This window comes from Meriones unguiculatus, chromosome 17, assembly GCF_030254825.1.
Source record: "Meriones unguiculatus strain TT.TT164.6M chromosome 17, Bangor_MerUng_6.1, whole genome shotgun sequence".
NCBI classification, from domain to species: Eukaryota; Metazoa; Chordata; class Mammalia; order Rodentia; family Muridae; genus Meriones; species Meriones unguiculatus.
In genome coordinates this window covers 13,746,062-13,771,139 of record NC_083364.1, presented here as the reverse complement: position 1 = coordinate 13,771,139, position 25,078 = coordinate 13,746,062, and the positions used below count along the sequence as shown (strand labels likewise).

General features: G+C 43.0%; 1 long non-coding RNA gene across 3 annotated transcripts in view; it reads left to right on the top strand.

The window, feature by feature from the left end:
- The window catches only part of LOC132648628 (uncharacterized), a 356,879-nt gene that overhangs the window by 4,818 nt on the left and 326,983 nt on the right, over positions 1-25,078 (top strand). Inside the window, exons 2-3 of one of the 3 annotated variants that reach the window (XR_009587068.1) lie at positions 1,505-1,599; positions 10,774-11,180. This is a non-coding gene — a long non-coding RNA (uncharacterized LOC132648628). Of the gene's footprint in view, positions 1-1,504; positions 1,600-1,697; positions 1,803-10,773; positions 11,181-25,078 lie in introns of those variants that run through there. The other 2 variants (XR_009587067.1, XR_009587069.1) reach the window with 2 other exon arrangements.

The window sequence follows — 25,078 nt, the reverse complement described above, 5'->3', positions numbered from 1 at the left end:
AGAGGTGGCCAAGGCTGTTGGCAACAGAACTTGGTAGTGTACGAGTCACCCAGGTGGTACTGGTTTTGAAGGCCTGAAGGAGTGTGGAGATCAGCTGAGACTTGGCTCTGTGAGAAGCCAGGAGAGGCCACTGCTGAAGGTGCAGCCTCAGCAGCAGTTGAAGACCCAGGATTAAAGGGACCATGCATAGAGCCTTTGAGAGGCTATTGGGGATGTCCATCCCAGTTGCAGTAACATAAGATGACCACCAAGAAGAGCAACAGCAATGGAATGGTGCCTTCTGGAGCTTGGAAGACAAGCTGTGTGTGCTGCAGGGGGTGGGGCTGGAGAAGTGACCCAAGCCCCTTAGAGGAGCCCAGAAGGTCATCTGCAAAGATTAAACAAACCCACAAAAGAGAAACACAAACACAGTGTACAAATGTGGGTCAAAGCAGCCATTGGTAAGTCAGTGTAAGAGGAACAGCTTGAGAAGACAGTGTAAACTGTATCCTGTCCTGGTATGGAATTTGCTAGATTGTGTATTTCCTTTAACCAAGTCAGTTTCAGGGAGTCTGTTCTTAAGGCAATGTAGGTTTTCTCTACTGTGTTCCTTGCTCTCTTCTGAGTCTTGCTCACTAAGTGAACTGTGAGCATCTGAATTATTCTGCAATCTGTTTCAGGCAATCTAAAGTAGACTTTGCTTATAAAAATAAAAATAAAAAAAAGTTACTCCTCAGAATTCTTCCAGCCACCCCCATTTCCCAGTTTCCAAGCCCCTTCCACATGTAACTGTTTGTTACAGTGGCACCTCCCTTCCAGGTGTTCTACCCACATAGCACAGTTTGCTGAGGCTGCTGTAGTGAACTGGTGATGGAGTGATTGAGAACTTTACAGCTTCTGCCTTCCTCAAGGCAGGAGTCTGTGTCTCTGGAAGGCTCTGCACCTCAGCAGCTAGGTCACATTGAGACACTCTGCTGTGTAAGACAATAGTCACAGGATCTAGAGATTAAGGTATGACCTGGAGAAGCGGGGCATTATTTAGCCTGACACATTTGGATGTTTTATACAATGGCCCACATTTTCACACTGGTTGTTAGTGTGGCTTTAAGAGCATGGCATAACGGAAATGGACCAAAGAATATCTTTCAAAATAACTGACAAGGGGTTCTCAGAGGTTGTAGGCCTGCATATTAATGTTACCTCATGTAACAAAACAAAGCATTGTGGTTGCCCTTAGGAGACAGGATGAAGTGTCAGCTTGCAGAGCGGATCATGCCTTCAAGGTCGTCTGAGCAAATGGGGAGGTGATATCTATCCCCTTGACACACTGAATGCTTTGGTGTACTTGTGGCTTCAGCACAAGACACATAGTCTCTCCAGTCACGATATTAAATTAATTCTAATAATGATGGTATTTTAGTTTATAATATACATTTTGCTTCAGAATATGATGGGTAGCCAGGGTTCAGTGACATTTGGGGTTCCACGGTATAAGTAAAATGTCCTGTCATCTTTACAACTACAGCCATGAAGTCTACCCGGCATACAGTAAGCTGCCACACAGGACCAAGGATTGTCTCAGTCACAGCCTGCAACCGACCATGGAGAGAAACGTCTCAGGTCAGAGTCAAAAGAGAAAAGAATAAAACATACATTTTCCTAACATTCTAAAACGGCTAAGACAGCAGATGTGTCTGGTTTTGTTCTTTGACTACCAGGTTTGTATCTGTGGGAACATGTTTTCGAAGGCACTCTTGATCCCCCAGACGTGACTGCGCAATGGAGGGAAGGACAGTTGATTGTAGGAAGAACACAGTACAGGTACTGTTAGACAACACTGACCTTGCCTGCCGCGTGACACCTCATGGACCTACTGGAGGGAATATACTCTCATAAGGATGCTCTATATTTTATCATATAGTATGCACAGTATATTTATACTTTTATAAACCTATTTTATATCTTTATGCTTCAGCTTGGGAAGAATACAGAAATCTATCCTGGGAATGAATAAATAAATGAATAGGTCCTGCTTACACTTTAGTAAACGTTTTCTTATTAAATTAGACATTTCAAGGTAATTTTGGAGGGAAAGCTGGAGATCTGCCTCAGTGGCAGATGAGTTGCCTGGCATGTGCCAGGCCCCGGGATCAGTCCCCAGTGCAGAGAAGAAAGAAACTAAAAGTCTGTAAATAAATCCTGGGGAGTCTTATTTCACTTTGGTTTTAGCTGATGATATGGAAAACTTCATGTTCCACATTTCATACACTTGACTGGTAAATGAACACAATGTTCTATGCCTTAGAGGACGAAAGTAAACATTACTTTCATGATTTTCTTTTCATTCGTAGTTAGGTTAACCTGGAAATACTCAGAGTCCAACTTTTACTTATTAAAACATTTTATGTCATATCTACTATGATTTACGTAATTATATAGGCTCCATTTTTTTCCAAAATTCAAAATTGTTTCTGTTTTGATTTTTAGATTCTAAAAAACCAGTGCATTGCCAACACTTTCAAGGGTTTTACTTTTATTTAACTTACTATTCACTGTATAATTTCTTAATTTTCAAATAGAATTAAGATGACTTTAATTAAAAAAAACATAGTTTTATCATGAAGGTACTATTTCCAGTTGGCTTTTAATGGAAATAAATTAGTTGTTTTTACATGTTTAATTGGTTTTTGTTATTTTTGTTTAAAGACAGTGTTTTTCTGTGTAGCCTTGGCTGCCCTGAACTTGCTTTATAGACCAGGCTGGCCTCAAAATCACAACGATCTGCCTGCCTCTGCCTTTTCAGTGCTGGGATTACAGGTGCATATCACCGAACCGGGCTTGTCCCTGTTTGTCTTCAATTAAATATTTTATTTAATGATAGTACATGAGGACATGAATACATGTTAGATCATGAATACATGATCCAGTTCAACCTGCATTCCCTCCCCTCCAGTTCCTTCTCTGTACAACCCACCACTTCTCCCTTCAACCTTATGTTCACATGTGTGCCCACATACACACCTCGGCAGCCTGCAGCTACCAGCTGGTTTTGAGAACAGGTTTCTGGCAGAAGCTTAGTGATTAGGCTAGGCTGTCTGGACAGTGAGCACCAGAGATCTGCCTCTCCATCACGACATCAGCCTGTTATCTTAGTTCAAGAATTGTCCTTAGGTCCTCATGCTCACAGCACAAGCACTTTGCCAACTCAGCTAGCTCCCGAGCCTGTCATTGCTTGACTCTCTCAAAGCTACTCTTTCAAATCATGCATGCAGTGTAAACAGGTATTTAGCCTCACTGTTCTAATCTCATTGTAGGTTGTGTGTATACTCCTAAACTTCACACTAGTTAGATTTCACTGCTTGAAAGAATAAGTGGATCTTAGTGGCAGGAAGGCTGTCATAGAATGTGCAACACCTTGGGTTCAATGGCCAGTCCAAAAAAAAAATTTATTGCATGCATAAATTGCTTTCTGTGTTTGTAGTTGAACAGTGAACATGTCAGTGGACTAACATTGCAGAGACGTTTCTGGAATTCAACTAGTCTATAGAATGGAATATGTGAGACTCTCATTTCTTCCCTGAAGGCACAGTCATGCGTGTCATCCTTAAGCTTATAATTACTTGGTATTACCACAGTGATAGAAAACATCATTAACTACCACCAAGAAAGGCTAAGCCCAGTTTGCCTTTCTGAGGTTTGTACACAAGATTTTACGTCATCATGGAAGAAACCGTGTTCTTTCCTCTTAGAGAACTTTATAGTCAAGTTCTGTGACAGACTTTTAAAATACCTTATTAAACAATGAAAAGTAGTAGATAATGTATCCAAAATTAATGAAGTTTTATGGAATCGCAAGTTGTACTCTCAGTCAAGTTACACTGGTGCTAACTTGAGTGAATTCCAAAACTATACTGTTTGCACAGTTACTTCGGACTGAAATGATTCCTCTGGGCTTGCTATATGGAAGTGCTTACTCTGAAGACATTTTTCAGTTGAGGCAAGCGGTAGAAAAATATATTGAAAATTGTAAGTTCTGATGCTTACACATATGCTGAGTAACCCACAAGAGCAAATTAGAATTCTGTACATGATTATTTTCAGTTAATGGATTATCAGTAATAACCTTAGATAATTAGAACATAGCACTCATTCTGTACATTATACTACTCATACACAAGCCTTATTTTTATAATGTTAGTGTATAGTAGGAAATTTTCCTGTTTTAAGTGTAGTAGTTAGGGGTTGGAGATACAGCTCAGTTGGTAGAACTCTCACTGAACATGCGCACATCTGGGCTTGGTTCCCAGCGCCACATGGACAGGGAGTGGGGCGCACATTCTTATTCCTAGCACACCGAGAGTGAGGGCATCCATAATTCTCTGCCTTAACTAGATGCTCAGGCATCTTTACCCCTTCTCTCTCGGGGCCTTCCCTCACCCTGAGCTCTCTGGGAGGTGATCTCCCTACTCCAGGATGTTCTGTGCATTCCATCCTTCTCTTCTCAGACCATGTTCTGTCAGGTGCTGCCTCTCTCTCCTTCATTTTCCACCCCACTACTCTCCATTAATCCTCATCCAGGATTTCAGAACACTTGTCCACACTCACTGTTTTCACTTCCCACCTGCTCATTCCCTTGCACTTTGACTCCCAAAGTTCAGAACACTTCGGCAGCAGTGATTGCTTGGGGCAGCGGATGACAGTGTGAGTTATGGAGCATGTCTATTCCTTTTATGAAAACTCTTGAAAATATATTGCAAAGAAGAAAATACAACATTCTCCCACTTGCTAACCACTCAGACTTAACATATCTGAGCTGTCAGGAATTCTTAATGTTTAACTTTCCTCCTAACAGAATTGTTTCCAATAAAAGCCTTTTCTTTCTTTCCTACTCTTTTTATTCTTCACTAAAGAATTGCTATTAGGAATTTAAAGTATATTCTCACTCAAATTTTTATATTTCTACTGATGGAAGATATATAAGTATTTTTCAATACTTATTTTTATGTACTTTCATATTTACATAAAATTATCCTTTAAGGGCTGGTAAGATGAGTTGCCGGGTAAAAGTGGTTGCCCTTAACTCAGACAACCTGAATTCAACCCCAAGGTCTGCGTGGTGGAAGGAGAGAACCAACTCCTCCAAGTTGTCCTCTGGCTGTCACAAACACGCCGTGGCACACGCATGCACACAAATCCTTTTAATTATGTTCAGAATCTCCTGAAGCTTGATGCTTTCCTTTACATTGTATCTTACTGCCTTGCCTTCAGTGAAGAAATGAGAGTCCACTCTCATATACTAGCTGAATTTCTACATCCAAAGCTTTCTATTATTCTGTCCCACTTGCTCAGAAGAACTTGCATTATACAAATTGTACATCCAATGAGAATATTAATTTAATCTTATTCTAGATTTTATATAAAACGATTGAAATTTCCTTTGTTCAGTTTTGTTTATCTCTTGCTTGTGGTGTGTTGTTTTCGACAGCTTCATCACTGGCCGGGGTGTGGTTCCAGGGTACTTCTCCATAGAAGTGGACATTGTGGTCCTTGTGTTAAATGGAAGAGAAAAAGGAAAGATCTCCCATGCCACCCAGTGGTTACTGTAGGCACAGAATTTAATGCAAACCCAGAAACTGCGGCATCTGGCTGTTGTCTTGCTTGGAAATGAATACTGTGACAATGACTGGATAATGCAGTTCCTCAAAAGAAATGGAGGCTTTGTGGACCTGCTTTTCATAACATACGACAGCCCTTGGATTAATGGCGCAGATGTTTTCCAGTGGCCTTTAGGTGTAGCAACTTTGTAAGTACAAGATAAGAAAGGCATCCCTCTGGTGTTCTGAACAGAACAGGGAAGATGGTGTTTTAAATGGCAGTAAGCTCACTGGTGATGAGGCAGGGCAATCTTTCCTACCATCAAAAAGAGTGGCCTCGAGCATAAGTGGCAATAGTATCTGCTTTGTTGTATTTTACCATCTTCTGAGGAGAACTGAAGAGTACTTGTTTGTTCTAAAAATGGATATAGGATAAAATTTTAAGCTTATTAGTGTCCTGAAGAGATGTTTAGCAGAGAATGAACAAAGACAGAGCCATAATTCTTGTGAAAACAAATACTGTTGTGGCAGTATTTTTATATGCTGTATACACATTCCTTGGGTTTGTGATTGGCTGACTTGATGTTAATCTCAACTATAAAAGCAGAGGTTAATTAAATGATAGTTTAGGGTCCTCAATATATAATCATCCTCCAGTTTAAAAAAAATGGAAAACATTTTTTAAACTTTCTGTGGATAGATTTTTAATAGTAAGAGATAGGCTCTCAGTAGTATATAAACTTTATGAGGTCAGGAGTTTTCTTCCCTGATTTAAAATAGCTCTGTAGAAATGGGCTATAGAGGTGGCTCAGCACTTAAGAACAATTACTGCTCATATAGTAAACTCAGATTCAGTTCTAAGCACCCACATGCTGTGTCTCATTGCCATGTGTGATTACAGTTCCAAGGCTCTGAATCCCTGTTCTGAAGTCTGTGGGTGCTTGGCTACACATGGAGACAAGCAGGCATACAAATATACTAATATATACATAAAAAAAAAAGTAAATTTTAAAATAATGCTTATACACAGTAGGTACTCAGATATTTGCTGAGGAAGTGAATCATCTCACTGATAGAATTAAATCCGACATTCGTTATTATGTCACTGGTTACCATTTGTGAATTCAGACTGCTTTAGCTCTACAGATGTCACTAGAGAAATGCCAGGGACAGGTATTCCCACCCCTACATGGACAACATTCCAGGCGAACAGGTTTAGGCTGGGACCATCCTTAAAATTTCAAAAACTTTGTAAGTACACCCAACCTTCAGAAAAATCTATTTATTGAAAAGAGCCTGTATTTGTAGAAATATTTATACTTTTTCCACATTGTATGACACCACCTACTCACCTAATAGAAGACAGAAGCATAGTAATTCTGGTGTTGCCATCCTCACCTTGTTCCCGATGAGAAGATATTGGGTAGCATCTGGAAACCTTTTGGTTGTCTCAACTGAAGAGGGGGAATTATAACAACTGGTGTCATGGGGGTAGAGCCCAGGAATATTATTAAACATGGTGCAGTCTATGGCACTCTTTCAAACAAACAGTTATTTGACCCAAAATGTCATAATAATCTTATATACAGCATAGACTACAGGCACACATTTATATGCAAACCAGTGCCCATGGAATGAGCCTCCTCTGTATAATAACAGGTTTGTTGTAAGCGGTGATTGATATATCTTCTAGTAAACTGCTGTTAGTCCTAAACAGCTGTATAACCAAATCACCATACAGAGACTGGGTTTATTTAGTTAACCTAGAACACAGTGTTGGGCAATAGCTACTCCATCCTAAAACTCCAAGCCCTCATGTTTTCCTAACATTTAGATTTCCCACGTTATACTTGCTTTTTGTGAAATATTAGATCCAGTCCATCTCCATGTAGTTCCCAGATCTGTCCTCCAGCTCTCTCTCCTAGCTCTCCTCTCCTCCCACTGCCCTCTGGCTCCTTCCCTCTTTCCTGTCCTCTGGCTCCTCCGAGCTCAACATTGTGTCTAATTTCTTTAGTTTGGCCTGTTTGCACACAGTTGAGACAGGATGCTTAAAATAAATATTACAAGGCAATATCCGGATTGAAACCAGACAGCTGTTGGGGGGGGAGGGAGATATCAGCATTTGAATGAACAAGGGTAAGGTGTATACATTTCAAAAGAACGTTATACCAACACAGGTTTTATTCATTGTTTTATTCTTTGGAATTTTTTTGAAATTAAATTTTCAGAGTTCATGATTATAACAGTATATATTCTTTTTAGTGGATAAATAGGACTGTTTATGTCTGTGGTGTACAATGTGCTTAGAAACCATTGTCCTTAACACATGGCTTAACAAGCCAAGCTGTGGGGCATCCTACCATATAGTACTTCATTACTTGCTTTTATAGATACAGAAAGTTTCCCGTGGTTGAAGCCAGCTGGTCGATGCTGCATGATGAGAGGCCCTACATATGTAATTTTTTTAGGAACTGTCTATGAAAACTCATCAAGACAAGCACTAATGAACATTTTGAAACAAGATGGAGGTGGTAAACTTTGTTGGGTTTCTGCAAGAGAGCAGTAAGTTCAATGTTTGCATGGTTCCTTCCTGTTGCTCTCCAATCCGAATGTCACCTTGTGTACAAATAGGTTTCCAGAGAAACAATGGTAACTGCTTATTCCAGCCTCCTGTCTGAAGGTACAGCAGTAACTAAAACTTAGGAAACTGGCTTTTCTCCAGTCTTTCCCATTATAATCAGGAAGCAAGTATTGATGTAGTAATGGAAGTCATTTTGCAATAATATCTTTTGCTATTAAATAAACACGTGGAGTGTAAAGCTGATTGGCCAGGGAATGGATGCCTAATACATATGCTTCTAGATCTAAAAATTTATTTTTAATTAAGACAGAAATTGCCTTCTAGATGGATATCACTAATTACAATGAATTTAATACAATTACATTAACAGTAATTGTATTAAATTCATTTACTCTGAGTTACCAAACAACTGCCAAATGCCAGAAACCATCTTACTCATAATAACAGTGAAAACAAAACAAAAACAGTGCCCTCATAGCACTTGTTGGTGGAGACAAGTAAAACAGTGTGTGTCAGGAGATGGTAATGCCGTGTAAGAAAAGAATTAAAGACAAGAAGGCCACAGAGAGGACTGAGGTGGAGGGTAGAACATTTGTTTTCAAGGAGCGAAGGAGAGCACCAGGTGGAGGGCTACATTATATACAGGCCTGAAGAGGGCACAGGAGTCAGCAGGGTCCATTTAGAGAAGGGAGCCAAGGCAAAGGACATAAGGCATGAGGGTGCTTACACAGCAGCTGAAGGGCTGGTGAGTGAGAGGTGGTATGAGAGAGGAAAGTCTTACTGGAGGAAAAGCACTAATAAAATGGTTCTGGTTGAGCTGAGCTAGAGGTCAGGTAGTACCCTCTGTGCTCCTGCTGCTTCTAGACCATTCTGTCCTTCTGCACCCGGAACCCCAGTTCTCAGTCTCATGCCAGTGTGTGTAACTGGTACTCTGTAGCCCTGAGCCTTCACCTTTGCCTTACCTTTATGTTTCCTTAAAGACTGGAGATCCAGTGCCCCTCTGGCTGACACCAGTATTGTCTGAATTCTTGGTGACTTCTAAGTCTAGCCAATCCTTCCATCACCTTGGTATAAGGTTTCTTTCCTTTCTCCCCTTCATAGATCATAGGCTTCGATCAGCCATTTCCTGTTATGGTCATTCCTAAATGGACACTTGGATTTCACATACCACAAGGTTTCTCCATGACCTCAAATTCTAGCATTCCTGTTGGTAACAATCCTATCTTGCCATTCCAGCTCATTCTCTGTAATGGGACTCCACAGTTCAGCTGGAATTTACAAGATGGTTTTTACTATGCCCAGATTGTTCTTCCTGTCCCTGTATCAACTTCTGAATTACACAGCTTAAATTCTACAGTCAACCAGCCCTGCATATATGTTCCCCTTTCTAATTCCCCCATCTAGCGAGCCCTACCTGTCTAGTCTCCCCTTCTGCCCACTCCATAGCCATACTCACGCAGCTGTGCATAAGTTTAGACAGTTTGAAAGCTGAAGAACCCATCACTCATCTATTTCCTAAAGTATTCCCCCTTCGTCCTCAAAGACTGCTTTATACCTTCTCTCCTAAACTCTTGACACCTCCTCAGTCTCCCTTTAGAGACTGGTGCTTATTTCACTAAGAGAATACAAATGGAAAAGAATGCCAGGCTCAGCTTCTGCATGTATGTGGCCTATATATTCATTCCATTCTCAAGACCACAGCCAGATTGAATGTTAAAATGTTTATTGCTTATGTCGTTCCCTCTTCAGAACACTACAGGTGAGTCTTCTGTGAGCAGACTTTATGGTTTTTGACTGCTCACCTCAGTTCCTCTACTTCCACCTTGCTGGCCTCCCTACCAGTTCTTGGGCATACCAAGCACAAGCATGACCTTCATCTTTGTTTATTCTCTACTCTTCCCCACGTCTGCACTAGCCTGCCTGTTCACATACAGCTCTTGATTCTGAGCCCTTGGCAGTGAAACATTCAGTAATCACCCATACGAAAATGCAGCCCTGTCACTCCAGAAGCCCCTCTGTGCTTTTCCTCACAGGGCTTCAGACTTTCTAGAAAATGTCCTGACTTAACTGAAAGACCTAATGCCCACCACTGGATACAGCACAGCTGCATCAGAGTAAGCCGAGAGAACTCAACCTTCGGGAATTAAGGAGTGAATGAATACACCCATTCGGAGATTGATCACTGGATATTTTTAAATATACAGCAATAAAATGTTCAGATCATTTTCAAATGTTCAAAACAAAAAACTTGTTTTAGGCAGAGTCTCATGTAGCACAGGCTGGCCTCAAACTCGGTATTTAGCCCAGGATGATGTTAAACTCCTGATTCTTCCTATGCCTCCCAACTTATAGAATTAGGGAATTATATACCCAGTTTATGGATAGATGATGATCAATACTAGGTCTGAGTTCTAGCAGCTGGGCTATACCCACACCCCCAAGCCTTAAAGAAGTTTTAAGAAATGTGTTTGGTCCAACATTTTCATTGCCTCTCACATTTATCATCTCTATGATGTGTTCACAATTTTGATAACTGACATTAAAAGATTTGCTTCAAAAAAGATGCCATAGGAAAGGAAAACTTACAGGGATTTCTTTGTTGTTTGTTTAATTTCCTAGGTGGAAGCCTCAGGAGACAAATGAAAGACTTAAGAATTACCAAGATGCTTTGCTTCAGAGTGACCTCACTTTGTGTCCTGTAGGAGTGAACACAGAGTGTTACAGAATATATGAGGCCTGCTCCTTTGGCTCCAATCCTGTGGTAGAAGATGTGATGAAAGCTGGGCACTGTGGAAACATGTCCAGTTACCACAGCACTCCTGTGCAGTTACTCAAGGCCATGGGTGCCCCCTTTATCTTCATCAAGGACTGGAAGGAGCTTCCTGCCATTTTAGAAAAGGAGAAGACTGTAACTTTACAAGAAAACATTCAAAGAAGAAAAATGTTACTTCACTGGTACCAACACTTCAAAACAGAACTAAAGTGGAAATTTACTAATATTTTAGAAAGCTCATTTTTTATGAATAATAAAGGTTAATCATACCTAGTTGTAAGTGTGTGTTCTTAAGTGTGAATATGTACAGCACTTGATAAGGCGGCTCCATCAACTCAGTTTCACGGAAGGGACCACATGTTCTCCTTTTTGGCTACTGCTGTATACAAGATCAAAGAAATGGCGATATTTTACTGAGGCTCACCTGGCAAGATACTGATACAGGCAGCCTGAGGGGGTCACAATCAAAGTCACATTTAAGTGGGATTCATTTAAATGGAACTAAAATTCTTCGTTTCATATTTTTAAGGTAATGCGAATACCCCATTTTTAAAAAAGATTTATTTATTTATCTATTATGCAGTAATCGGCCTGCATGTGTGCCAGCAGGCCAGAAGAGGGCACCAGATCTCATGCTAGATGGTTGTGAGCCACCATGTGATTGCTGGGAATTGAACTCAGTAACTTTAGAAAAGCAGCCAGTGCTCTTAAACTCTGAGCCATCTCTCTAGACTGGACCTGGGATTCCTATCACCCGTGGTGCTGTTGGGGTTTATTCTGTATTTGTACCTGAGAAAAGCAATGTGAGACAAGAGACTGAACTACTAGAGAGGAATTGTTGCCTGAGCCCAGAACAGAGTAGAAGGTACAGAGGGCTCAGTGGTGAATCCTAGCTCTGCTGCTAAATAGGATATTAAAAAAAAATCACTACCTGCATAGGCCTCAGTTTCCTTATCTTTAAAATGTGTTAGTTCTTAGATCCCTGGAATGGAATAAACTCTTATTGAGATGATTATTTAAAATTGCTTAACAGAAGGGCCTCTGGCTTAGGCCTTGTCTTAGTCACTCTTCTGTTGCTGTAAAGAGACACCATGACCAAGGCAGCTTACAAAAGAAAGCCTTTCCCTGGGGGCTTGCTCACAGGTTGGGAGGGTGAGTTCTTGGCCACAAGGGTATCACACAGGGTGGCAGGCAGGCATGGGGGTGGAGCGGCAGTGAGGGCTTCCATACGAGACAGCAATCGAAAGACAAACAGAAAGAGGCCTAAACACTCAAACAGCAGTGCCTATGGGGACAAATTCTATGGGGCCTATAGTTGAAGCATCTAGAGGCTAAGAAAGGAGGGGTGCTTCCTCCCGGGGATTGAGACCAGCATAGGTACCACAGGAAGCATCGGCCTACAGCCTCAGCCACAGCAGCCAAGCAGTTTCTACACACCAACTGCATTTGATCATCGCTATAATCTGTGCCTCTTACTGTTCCTGTTGAGAGAGATGCTGTGTGGCTCAGCTGCCCTCAAACTCATGGTGCCTCCTCTCCTCGACCACCACACTCAGCTTCAACAGACTTTAACAGGAAACATTTTAAAAATGAGAGACAATGCCTTACCCACGCTTGATTTCACCAGGGTCTCTGTAATGCAAACTTACCTGGAAGTTGTGATAAGGTATCCCGTGAGAAACAGCACAAGAGATAACGGGTTTTATTCTGAATTCCAGTCCATCCTGGGGAAGGGATTTCAGGAGGAACCTAGGGTATTTTGTTCAATTTTGAGAGAGTTAAATGCTCATAGTCAGTTTTGCTTAGCTTTTTATTCAGTCCAGGAGCCCAGCCTATGGAATAGAGCCCCATACAAGGTTAAGGTGGGTTTTCCCATGTAGGTAATCCTTCACAGGCATGCCTACAGATTTGTCTCCGGATGCCTCTGGACCCCCACAAGTTGACAACATTAACTACCACTGTGTTCACTCAGCAATCAATATGACATGTTGAGTGTTTGTGGATTAACATTTCCAAGTTTGGGGAATACTCGCTAAAGTGAGCATTTTGCACACATTCTCACAAGAAACCCACAAGATGACACCAATATTCCCCTAATATTCCTAAATGGAATCTGGAGGCTAAAGATTCTGTAAATCAGACATAACGAGGATGTAATCCCAGCACACATCTTCCCGAACCCGGATTGACTCTTCTTTCCTGCTGTCTGCTGTTTCCTGTGGACCTGTAACTCCTTGCCACTGGAAAGCAGGTTCACGCATGCAAGATGAGCACTTCTGATCACGGCTTTATACCGATTGATCTTGTTCCTCACCTGGCCTTCAGTGCCATCATCTTTCTCAGACTGAAGAACCAAACCTACTCCCAAATTTGAAAATGGTGGACAGCTAAAGTCTGGGCTACCTGAAGTCTGGTTCCCCCATCAGTCCTGTGTGACTTGGCTCCACCTTGTGGTGGCTGTTTTCTTAGCCCTCTGCTCCTCTCTTTCGCCTCCTAATTTACATCTTTTCACTCTTCAGAGGTATGTGATGAGAACTTTGCCTGCTGGTGAGATTCCAGCCCTCTCTGGATAGTCCAAGTTTCCAGAAGCAGAGCTTCCTGTCCCATGTGACCCTTTACTCTTGGTGGAAGCAGGCTCTCAACACATGTCCAGCACTGTCTGGACTCCCAGTGACCCCTGACCTCACAAAGTGCTTGCACTTACATGTTCAGTGGATAGTGTTTGGGATCCAGTCCTGGGACATTTCATAACCAACATCAGAGCACTTTAGAGTCTGTTTTAAACTCAGACACACCACTTCACACTTAAGATGACACTTCTCAGGACTAATGCGCATATGGGGCACAGGGAGATCTCGTCCTTCTTCGGAGGGAAGCCTGAGATGCTGAAGTTCCAGTAAGTTCTGAGGAGGTGTGCTACAAGGGCCATTCTGAGGAGCAAAGACACCATAAGTTCCAAATATTGACTGGGAAAAGAATTCTCCAGGTGAGTCTACTCATGTGAAGCTCAGAACTAAAGCACATCAAGAGAATAACCTTATAAAAGAGTTTTACTACCTGAGTGCCAGTGACGGTGCTGCCAAGACATTTTTCATTGAACACATCTCTACAAACTAATTGTTTCTTCAGTACACTTTTCGTCTTCACCTACTCACCTGTAAGAGCATCGGGCTTGTACTCAGGTCCATCTGTTTCCATTCTGCACGAGTCACAGTTCACTTACAATGGATCTGCCTTCTTTCCCCTCACCTCGGTAATTCTGAACACCTACCCCAACCAGCCTCTCCTTAGGACAACAGTTTTCTGCACTTAGAATCCTACTAAGGGTTCCCATGTGTCTGATGCACAGTGTAGTCAGAATATGAATATTCCAGGAGCCTATACCGATGAAAATATTAAATCCCATCCCTTATTTTAACAAGATGGTGTTAGCACTCCAAGGAACGCAGCAAGCGTTAGGCCAGACAAGAACTGTCAGCTGCAACTCAACAGTGAGGATGAAAGGTGGGATAGTAAGTATTCAGAGCAAAGCGTGACAAAAAGATCTCTTAGCAGCTGCAGATCTCTGCCCATATTCTAGAAGGCAAAGGTCAAGCTCTCTTTTCCTTACACTTCGGTAGATGGCATTAAGGGGGTGCCTGTTTTTCTAGCCTCTTCCCTACAGACACAGGCTGTGGCATTAGTCTTGACTTGTTGATAGATATTTGCCCAGGGAGAACAGTCTAGGGTTGGTGAATGGCGCATAACCTCCCCCTGAACCCCAGAAAAAGAAGCCCCAAACTAACTGGGGCACTGTGTACCCTCACTTGTACAGGCCACTGCCACTCTTGACAGCATGTTTCCTTCTGATCCATACTATCACTTAGCTTTTGAGGAAAGTAATGTTTGCATGGCTTTAGCTCCTTCTTGAGGAAGAGGCCAAGAACCTGAAAACCCAAGGCCTGGTGCCCCAAGCACCAGCAGCATTCCTATCGTTCTGAGTTGCTCCAGGTGTCACACACCCCACAGGCCATCAGAAGTGGTTAGTGACAGGGAGACAGAATGCTTGTGCCCTAGAGCGATCCTTCTCCCTCAGTACTGAAAAAACAAAACACAGAGTCGGAACTCCACAGAGCTTTCTATAAGGGGACTGAGGAAATGCCACCTGAAAGAAAAGATTAGAGAAGATCAGCTATGTGAGAAGTGTTCTTTGACACTGCCACCTCCTTCTGTCTTCGTGGCCTAACTGACCCCAGCGCCAAAAGAAACCTGTGCTCTTCCCCTGTGGTTTCTGACCTTGAACCACCATGTCCGGTGTGGATAAGACATCTCCCAGTAGACTAAGGGACCCTTCAGCCATCAAGGGGACAACCCAAGAACTCCCAGAGAACGCCCAGCTGACCTGCAATTTGACTTGGACATCGGAAAGCTGTGTCGCAGGTGGCAGCCAACACCTGAGTAAAGACAATCCAGCCTACTTCAGCCAGAGCCAGTTACTTCTTTTATATCTATTGAATACAATAGATATAAAAGAAGTAACAGGGCCAGAAGATATTTCACCTTGATGGTACAAGACAGAAAAAAAAAAAAAAGATAAAGTAAATGGGCAGGTACAGATAAAGCTGGGATTACAAGCACCAGGTGGCCTTGCCCCTCTCTCATGCCTTCCTAACTTTTTGTTTCATTGCTGCTGCACAGCAGGGCTGGGGCCAGCAGGATTGTCCACTGGGTAATAGTGCTGGTCAGGTGAGCCTATGAACCTGAGATGTAGCCTCGGGATCCATCATGCAATGAGGCTCAGCTTCTAAAGCTTGTCCTCTGGCCTCCACAAATACACAATGGGACACATTCATGCACTCATACATGTATGCACACACACACACACACACACACACACACACACACTGTACACACCTATGCTCTCTACAAACATACTCTGTCCACACACATACTCTCTCTCTTGCTAAATGATAATTTAAAATAGAAAAACTCAAAACTAAAGCAGGCTTGTAGAATTGTCCTGTGTCCACCAGGAAAAACTTCTTGGACACAGTGTTCAAGCTGATAGAAAATATTAGTGAGCTGGCAACTACACTGAGCACTCAGGATCCTAGGGTAGCCCTCAGCTTTTCTCAAGGTGAGCTTTTAAGCACAAATCCCATAACCTGTGTTTGAGGTCTGTCTTCCCCTCCTTTTGCTTGAATCCCAGACTTGGGAAACCATCATTGTATTCTTCTCTTCCATGAACCAGAGATTTTCAGATTATATTATCTCCTAGAGGTGAGATAATACAACATTTATCAGGTTTATTTCACTTGACATACCTTATCCATGTTCAGCCATAATTTTTCTTCATATGAAAATTCTTCCATTGTGTGCATGTCATGTATGATAAGTAATCTTGGGTTGTCAACTTGATCACATCTGGAATCAACTAAAACTCAAGCACCTGGGCACATCTGTCAGGAATTCTCCTTTCTTTCTTTCTTTCTTTCTTTCTTTCTTTCTTTCTTTCTTTCTTTCTTTCTTTCTTTCTTTTTTCTTTCTTTCTTTCTTTCTCTTTTTATTTTAGAACTTTCTTTTTCTATTTCTTTTTAACTTTCTAAAAAGATTTCAAAATTATACTATAATTACATTTCTCCCTTCCCTTTCCTCCCTCCACACCCTGGCATTTCCCCTCCCTTCTCTGCTTCAGATCCATGGCCTCCTCTCCTTTCATTAATTGTTATGGCATTGCAAATATGTATATCAGTATGCATAATCCCAAATATAACCTGCTAAGTCCATAAAACGTTGCTGGTGTGAGGAGCTTCCGGGAGGCTGTTCTGCACTGGGCATTTAATCGGTGTGCCCTTCATGAAGCTGGCTCCCTTCAGACGGGATTTTCCTGGACTGGGTCATTTGAGAGGGATCCTTTGGGTTCAGATGACCCACCCTAAATTTGGGCCACACCTTCCAGTGGAAGCCTGAATAAAAGATCCTGGAAGAAGGGAGTCTTTGCCTTTTGTCCAATCACCCTCCCTTTCTCTGGCAAGTTCATCCATCTTGCTGCTGAGGCATTTCTTCAATGGCATTACAGCCTGCTTCTTTGGGATTTCAACATATACTGAGGACCAGCTTAGACAGCCAGCTTTGTAGACTGAACAAACTACGTGGATCTCGAAGGTGGTAGGGATTAAACCTTGGCCTTTGTTTATGCACGGCAAATGCTCAGTAATTGCTGATCTACAACCTCCCTTCCTATATAATGTATTTTATCATTTGGGGCTCTTTGTATCCAAGGCTGACTGTGAAAGCCCCACGCTGCTTAAGATGACCTTGAACTTCTGGTTCTCCTGCCTCTGCTTACAGACTGCTAGGAGAAGAGGCATGCCCCATCACATGCAGTTGTGTGTGGTCTGGGAAGCAAACCCAGGATTCTTATTTGCTGGGCCAAGAGTTCCACCAAGTGAGCTCCACTCCACTCCAGCCCAGCTCTGCTGCCCCACAACTCAGCCCACACATGCTGACTTCTTTGAGAGAGCCTGCACACAGGCACACACACACATATGCACACACGTACACACGTGAAGACAGACAAACACACACCAGAAGGTACAGAAAGAAAGAACACAAGATTAAATGTCAAAAATGTCAAACTGTGTCCAGAACATGAAGTGGGGTTTGGAAAGGCAGCTGTGACGACCATTGTTGACTGTGAACTGGATTCCAGTTATCTGGTATTATGTAAAACCCCAAAATGAAAAGGCACACCTGTGAGGGATTCCTTGCTCAATTTTAATCCTCATCTTTGAAGAGGGAAGCCGAGCCTCTAATCCAGGCCACACCTTCCGCTAGAAGCCTCTATAAAAGGTGCTTGAACTAGGGAGCATTTGCTATTTGCCTGTTACTGCCTCGCTGAGAAGAAGTCCATTCCTTCACTGTCCTTGCGGTCCAATTGTGTAGAATTCTGGCCTTTACTGAAGACCAGCTGAGACATCCACACTCATGGACTGAAAAACTACTGGACTTTTGGACCTTCCATTCATAGGCAGCCATCTCTGGACTAGCTGGACTTCAGCCTGTAAGTCATCTATCTAAACTCATCTATCTATCTATCTATCTATCTATCTATCTATCTATCTATCTATCTATCTATCTATCTAGTGTGTGTGTGTGTATGTGTGTGTGTGTGTGTGTGTGTGTGTGTGTTCTGTTACTCTCTAGATCCCTGACTAAGCCTGCCAGCCTTGTAAACAAGGGGAGCCCAGTTGTCCAGATGTTTTGGTTCTGCCCCTGCTGTTCTCTGCTCTGAGAAGTTCCTTTGGGTCAGAGAGGAAGGCAGGAAAGACTGAGAGGCACGCTCTTCTCTGTGGTTTCTCTCTGCCCTCTTGTGGCCGTGGCCTGAATTTGCAGGGTGAGAGGCACAGCCATTCCACAGTGATCCACTAGGATAAAAGGCCGCTGTCTTTGCTCACCTTTCAGAGTTTATTGCAGTTCAGTCATTTATTTGTGTTGGGGGTGCGGCAACTGCTGGCTTGCCATAGCACATGTGGAGGACGGAGAATAATTTGGGTGACTGGGTTCTGTCATTTTATCTTGTGTGACTCAGGAATTGCCCTGAACTGGTCAGAGTTGCCAGTGAGCAGCTAACCGGGCTGAGCCATCTCATTGTTCCTCCGTTCTGTTTGGCAACGATCAAATCAAATATAATCTACAAAGATTCGCCACTGTTCAATCACATATTATGAGTTTTATGGAGATATGGTTATGTCTCTAGATTTTTGGGAGTGAGAAAAGCAGCTACAAGCAGGTTTAAACACATGGTTTAGTCTCTGTCTTTCAAGGTTTAAGGACATAGAAGCTTCTCAAACTATTTCTAAAAGCTTTTACAAGGGATAACTATCTTTTCATTTATTACATTTTTTTTCTAATTTTGTTTTGTACATTTTAGCAAAGATTTTTACTTAGTTCTCTGGTACACTGTTTTTCTGGGGAAAAAAAGAGAAATTGGCTTAGTACAAATCCTAGCTTTTATTTTTTTAAGATTTATTTTTAATGTATATGAGTGTTTTACTTTCACATATGTAAGAGCAGTGTGTGTGTGTGTGTGTGTGTGTGTGTGTCTGTGTGTGCGTTTCCTGCTTAAAGCCAGAAGAGAGTGTCAGCTCCCCTGGCACTGGAGTTACAGCTGATTGTAAACTGCAAAGACAGGGCTAGGAATCAAAGTGTGGTCTTCTAGTAAAGCATCACTCTTTACCACCACGGAGCCATATCTGCTGAGTCATCCTAAAAAGATCTCTCCAGCCAAGTAGTGGTGCTGCAGCTTTTAATCCCAGCATTTGGGGGTTTTTACATTTATTTATTCATTATATGTGCTGAACTTCTGCTCCTCTGAGTTCTTACTGATCTTGGGTTTGCTTCAGCCAGCAGGAGTTCCAACAGGAATTCCAGGAATGAAAACAAGCTTTAAGATCCTAGACCTGGTAGATGGTGGGCAGGGCCTCCATTCACCAATGAATGTTGCCCTGGTGCATAAAACCACATCATAACCAGCTTGTGGAAACTGGCCTTCCAGAGCCTTGGTAACAGTGGAGGGACGCACACAGTAGTATTGATTCTAACATGTGTTGACTGCTGCCTCTGGCTGAAAGTCTCTGACACTCATTGTGATTTCCACAATTTCATTTTCTACAGTGGCTCCTTGTGCCCTAGAGGGATCATTCTCCCTCAGTAGGGTAAAAACAAAACGCAGAGTCAGAACTCCACAGACCTTTCTATAGGGGGACTGAGGAAATGCCACCTGAAAGACAAGATTAGAGAAGATCAGCTATGTGAGAAGTGTTCTTTGACACTGCCACCTCCTTCTGTCTTCCTGGCCTAACTGACCCCAGCTCCAAAGGAAAACTGTACTCTTCCCCTGTGGTTTCTGACCTTGAACCACCATGTCTGGTGTGGATAAGACATCTCCCAGTAGACTAAGGGACCCTTCAGCCATCAAGGGGAAAACCCAAGAACTCCCACAGAACGCCCAGCTGACCTGCACTTTGACTTGGACATCAGAAAGCTGCATCTCGGGTGGCAGCCAACACCTGAGCAAAGACAATCCGAGTAGAACCTCTATAAGGCAGCCTTGCAAGCAGGGTAAAAGAATGAGCCCTGAACAGCCAGAGAAAGGCCAGAAGAGGAAATGCCAAGAAGACAAAGAGGATGATGTGTGGTCCGAAGAGCCAGTCCAGTCCTGGAAGAAGCCGAAACAGGAACAGCATGAAACAGAGCTTGGGGATGAAGAACCTGACAAGAGCCGAATATGGTCACCCCAGGAAAAGGGTCCGTTACAGCTAATGGCCCCAGAGTGTGCCAAAGGCCCTGAGGAAGAGGCTGTGACTGAGGAGTCTGTGGGTGGAGGCCAGGGTCTCAAACCCCCTCACAGCAACAGGGAGGAAGAAGTTCAGAAACACCACCATGAAAAGTGCCCAGGGCTGTTGGAACTCCTCCAACCTGATGTCCCCGTGAGCTTTGGCCCTCACAGCACTCACACAAGCACCATGGACACCTCGAAGACTATCAAAGGTTGTGCTGAAGGGCAAAATCATGAATCGGAAACACCTCAAATCTGCACAGACAGTGTCAGTAATGGCATGCCCAAAAGCAAAGTGTCAACACCTGAGGTCAAGAAAAAGGCTCTTGAAGACCAAGAGAAGGGCAGAGGGCTGGACCGTGGTCCTGCTGTCACAGTGGACATGGAGAAAGAAATCAGCAGTGCGCTAGGCCCTGGGTCAAAAGATGAGATCTTGAGCTGTGCCTTCAAACTGCAAATGACTCGAGGAGACCTGTGGACCCTAAGGAACACCCAGCGGCTCAACGACAAAGACATCAATTTTTACATGAATCTTCTCATGGAAAGAAATCAAAGTCAAGGCTACCCGGCACTTCACGCATTTAATACCTTCTTTTACACCAAGTTAAAGTCTGGTGGCTACAGGTCAGTCAGAAGATGGACCCGGGCAGTAAACATCTTTGCCAAGGAACTTCTCCTGGTCCCAGTTCACCTGGGCATGCACTGGAGCCTGGTGGTCACAGACCTATGAAAGAAGAGTATTGTCTACCTGGACTCCCTGGGACAGAAGAGACCCGGCATCCTTGAGCTGCTTTTCTGCTATCTGCGGGAGGAGAGCAAAGCTAGAAGGAACAGCGACCTTAGCCCTGCGGAGTGGAAGCAACACATTATGTCGGCAGAGGAGATTCCTCAGCAGCTGAATGGGGGCGAATGCAGCGTGTTCGCCTGTAAATACGCAGATTACATTTCCAGGGGCCAGCCCATCAGCTTCTCCCAGCAGCACATAGCACATGCCTCTGTTCAGGAAGATGGTGTGGGAGATCCTGCACCAGCGCTTCCTATAGCAGCTTCCCCTGGTGGCACTGCGAGGCAGCTGCTCCGAGCTCTTTCCCAGGTGAGGCTAAGGACTGCAGGTACTGGGTGTGGAAGAGCCTTCAACAAGTTCTGAGTGTAAAGACTGCGGCCAGGACAGCCACGGCTGCACAGAGAAACCCTGTCGGGACAGAAACAACAACAACAGAAGACACGTGTGCCCACCGAAAGTGAGAAACTATCCGGCCTGCACAGCGCATGCTCACAAGCACGCGGCTTTCGAGATTCATCTGTGACTGAGGTCGACGCTGGATTGAATTTTACTGTTCTTGTTCACAATTTTTATCTAACTGGCAGTGGACGGCTTCCGGTGCTTTTCGGCCTTTCGTTCTCGACTGCTTGTTTGCATTAGTTATTTCTGAAAGGAAGGCCACCAGTTGCCTGTCTCCGAAGGAATCTCCGGTTGCCTTCCAGTACTGTGTGCTACTACAGAAGCGTCACAGTGTGCTGCTGTTCACGGGACCCGAGCAATCCAGGAGAAGTAAGAAACACGCCGGAGGCATCTCAAGATACTTCCCAGCCTGGAAGTAAAGACATCTATTTTATTCTCAGAAGAGGAGTAACTAATGCTACATGTGCATTGTAAACCCGGGACTCCTTGAAGCCTCACCCTGCTGAGGGCTGTACTAAACTGTTTATTCCAAAAAAATAAATATAAATATTTATATATATTTTAAATAAACAAATATTTATATATAAATAAAAATATATTTTATATATTATATATATTGTTAAGCTATTTTTGAAGATGTTTTCTTTGTATATATTAAGCTGAAATTTAATATGTCATGTTAATATTTATATTCTGTCACCTTAGCCCCACTATTGGTATAGACTTAATATATTTAGTGTGAATATTGCCAACTACATGATAATCTATTTTTATACAGGAAACTTTAATTTTTTATTAGCAGTAAATCTTACATTTGTGTTGTTATTCAATAAAGTTTTTATTTAATAAAGTTTGGAGTTTTCTGAACATACTTTGCAATATCTGGTGCCTGCTATTCCTTGCATGGTGTAGTGAGGTTGTCCGAGAGAACTGGAAAGCAGATGTCCGAGACAAGATCCAACAGTGTAAGCCAGAACCTGTTCATACATCTGCATGCTGAGATTGCTCTCATTCCAAACTTCTGACGTGAAGACAGGGCACTTTAGCCAAGACATGTCCTCATCCTGGGAGAAGCTCAATATCGCAGCCAGGGCTGCCTTGAAAAACCAAACAGAACAACCAAAACAAAAAAATATGTGATATCAAGACTTCAAAAATTCAAAGTTTTAACATAGTAATCAATGGAGTTGTGATACCTAAAATTACTTCTCATCATGTTAAAACCACCTCTGTCCAGACCTCTGGACAAAGAAAAGAATGTTGATGTTTTTAACCCCAGATAATTTTTTTTAAATCCCCAAGCTTTTATTATGACTTAAAAGTAGAAGGCTCCAGAAGTTCCTCTTTTGTAACTTAAAAGAATTCATGTGAGCCTCACGGAGTTTGCAGCTTGGATCTATCTACCTATCACAGGTCAATTGAACTCCAATCAACAGACTAAGATTCCCCAACTCTTGCCTGTTCCTGATGGAATAGGTGTGTGTGGGGGGGTGCTCCAAATGTAAGAGTTTCCTTTAAGTTCCTTAACTTTAGCTTCTGTCCCTAGTCTGAATATATCTTGGCAGATTTCCACTCACCTGACAGTCACCACCCAGGAACCACAATCAGACAACAAACCACACCAAAAGTGATCTACAGCACCCAAGCCCCAGGCAGTCCTACAAAAGTGGACAGCCTGGGCTTGCTAGGTGATGTGCTCCAGTCCAGCTGCCTTGATTGCTTCCTCTCTTTTACCTTGATCAGGTAATCAGATGCTTCTGATGAGTGCCCCATTTCCGGAATGAATCCCCTCCCAGGCTTTGATTAACATTCCTGGCTTCCTGGGCCCCTACAATGGCATCCTAATTTCAGTTGAGGCCCATTTACAAAATCATCTATGCCACCCCTTATCCTCACCAAAAGACTGAAAAGGTTCAGTCCAAAGGAAACTCTCTGGCAAGGAAGACAAATGGTTACTTGGACTGTCTACCCAAGAAACCAGGCTCGCTCATACTGACCTCCAGGCTCCCTTGTTTGAAAAAAAAAAAAAAGGTACCTGTAAAAACCAACTAGATCAAGATCCATCAGCAGGTTGATCCATTAGCTGAAGCAGTTTTGCAACATGATAGAGCACTCACCATACTCTGTGCAGAACAAGGATGTGATTGTGTGGCTGTAAGAGAAAACGTTGTTCTATGCAAACCACTCAGCAATCATTAGAGATTCCTGTACTCTCAGGAAAACCAAAACAAAAACAAGCAAACAAACCCTGTACACTGCAGACAGAAAAATGACCCAGAACAGGGGAAGCCCATGGTTGCCATTCTCATTTCCTTGTTTTTCTGGGTGATAACTCTGTCTTCAGATATTGCAGAACACCAGACACTTCTGTTTCTGCTGATCATCGCTGGCTTATGCATCATAAATGTCTTAACTAGATACAGAAATTTTGGTCTGGGTGCCAGTATACTGATGTTTATTAAATCCCAGTGTGAACAGGTGTTAGGCCCACCGAGAGCCCAATTACCAGAGAGAAAGATGAAGTTAGCTTGGAGATGGATTGCCGCAAACAGAAGAGGTTTATTCAGGCCAGTGAGTGATGGGGCCACTTTGCAAGTCATCAGGGAACAGCCCCGAGAGACAAAGGCATGGGGTTTTTAAAGGAAAAAGCAAGGGAGGCGTGGGGGCTGCAAGCTTGGCAGTACAGGATTGGGTGAATGGGCTTATGGGTAGTTGACTTTTAATATCATTGGTTCGTTTTAGGCACCCATGTCCAGTCAGGCCTGCCCCCGACATCTGGTGGATATCTGATCTTCAAGTTACACCCAGAATGTCCTGGATGGGGGAGCTGTGGCCATCCGGACCAGTTGCCAGGCACCCTATCTCATACTGCAGGCCTGGACAGTCTTCTGCAGCAGGGTGGGTCTTGTCCCCATTCACCCACTTCTCCTTTTGTCTGTATCCTTCTGCTTTCTGGAAAACTACCGGGAGAACTTAGTTTAATTAATATGGGGTATAGAATTCATAAAGAAACCTGTAAAGCTACCCTGTTCCTTTCACAGATACTCACCACAGGGTCAAGAACTTGACTCAGGATACAACTTAAGTGGGGGATGGAAGTGATGGTGAACATTTTGTTTAAAGTCCTGTGCTTAAGAGAACTATCAAACAAAAAGTGTGTCTAGCCTGTAAGTCCTACTTGTCCAAGGACAGAGGAGGTCTCAGAATGCTAGGCGTTGTTCTATGATTGCCTGGTCTTGTTCATGGAGGATACAGACAGTGTGTGGTCACTCCTGTGGACAAGCTTGCTTGCCCTTGACTGCACCTAGATGGAGGTGTCTGAGGACATGCAGGCAGGAAGTCTGCCAGTGTTCCTGCCTCTAGGTGCACAAAGCCAGGATGGACACAGCCTGAGAGCCTTTATGAACACATGACTAATGTAAGTTGGGACTGCATCTTGAGAGCACTCTCAGGCACAGTCTTCACACCCTGGGTATCTGGTGCTAGCATCTGAATGAAGTCTCTTTGTTAAAATTTTAATAAATAGATAAACAAATAAAAACACCTTGTTCTCTGAAAGTAAAGAGATCTGTGTTTTTGGAAGTTGAGTGAAGTATTTCCAAACGTACATTTTCAACACAGGTATCTTTGAATATAAGCCTCATCCTTG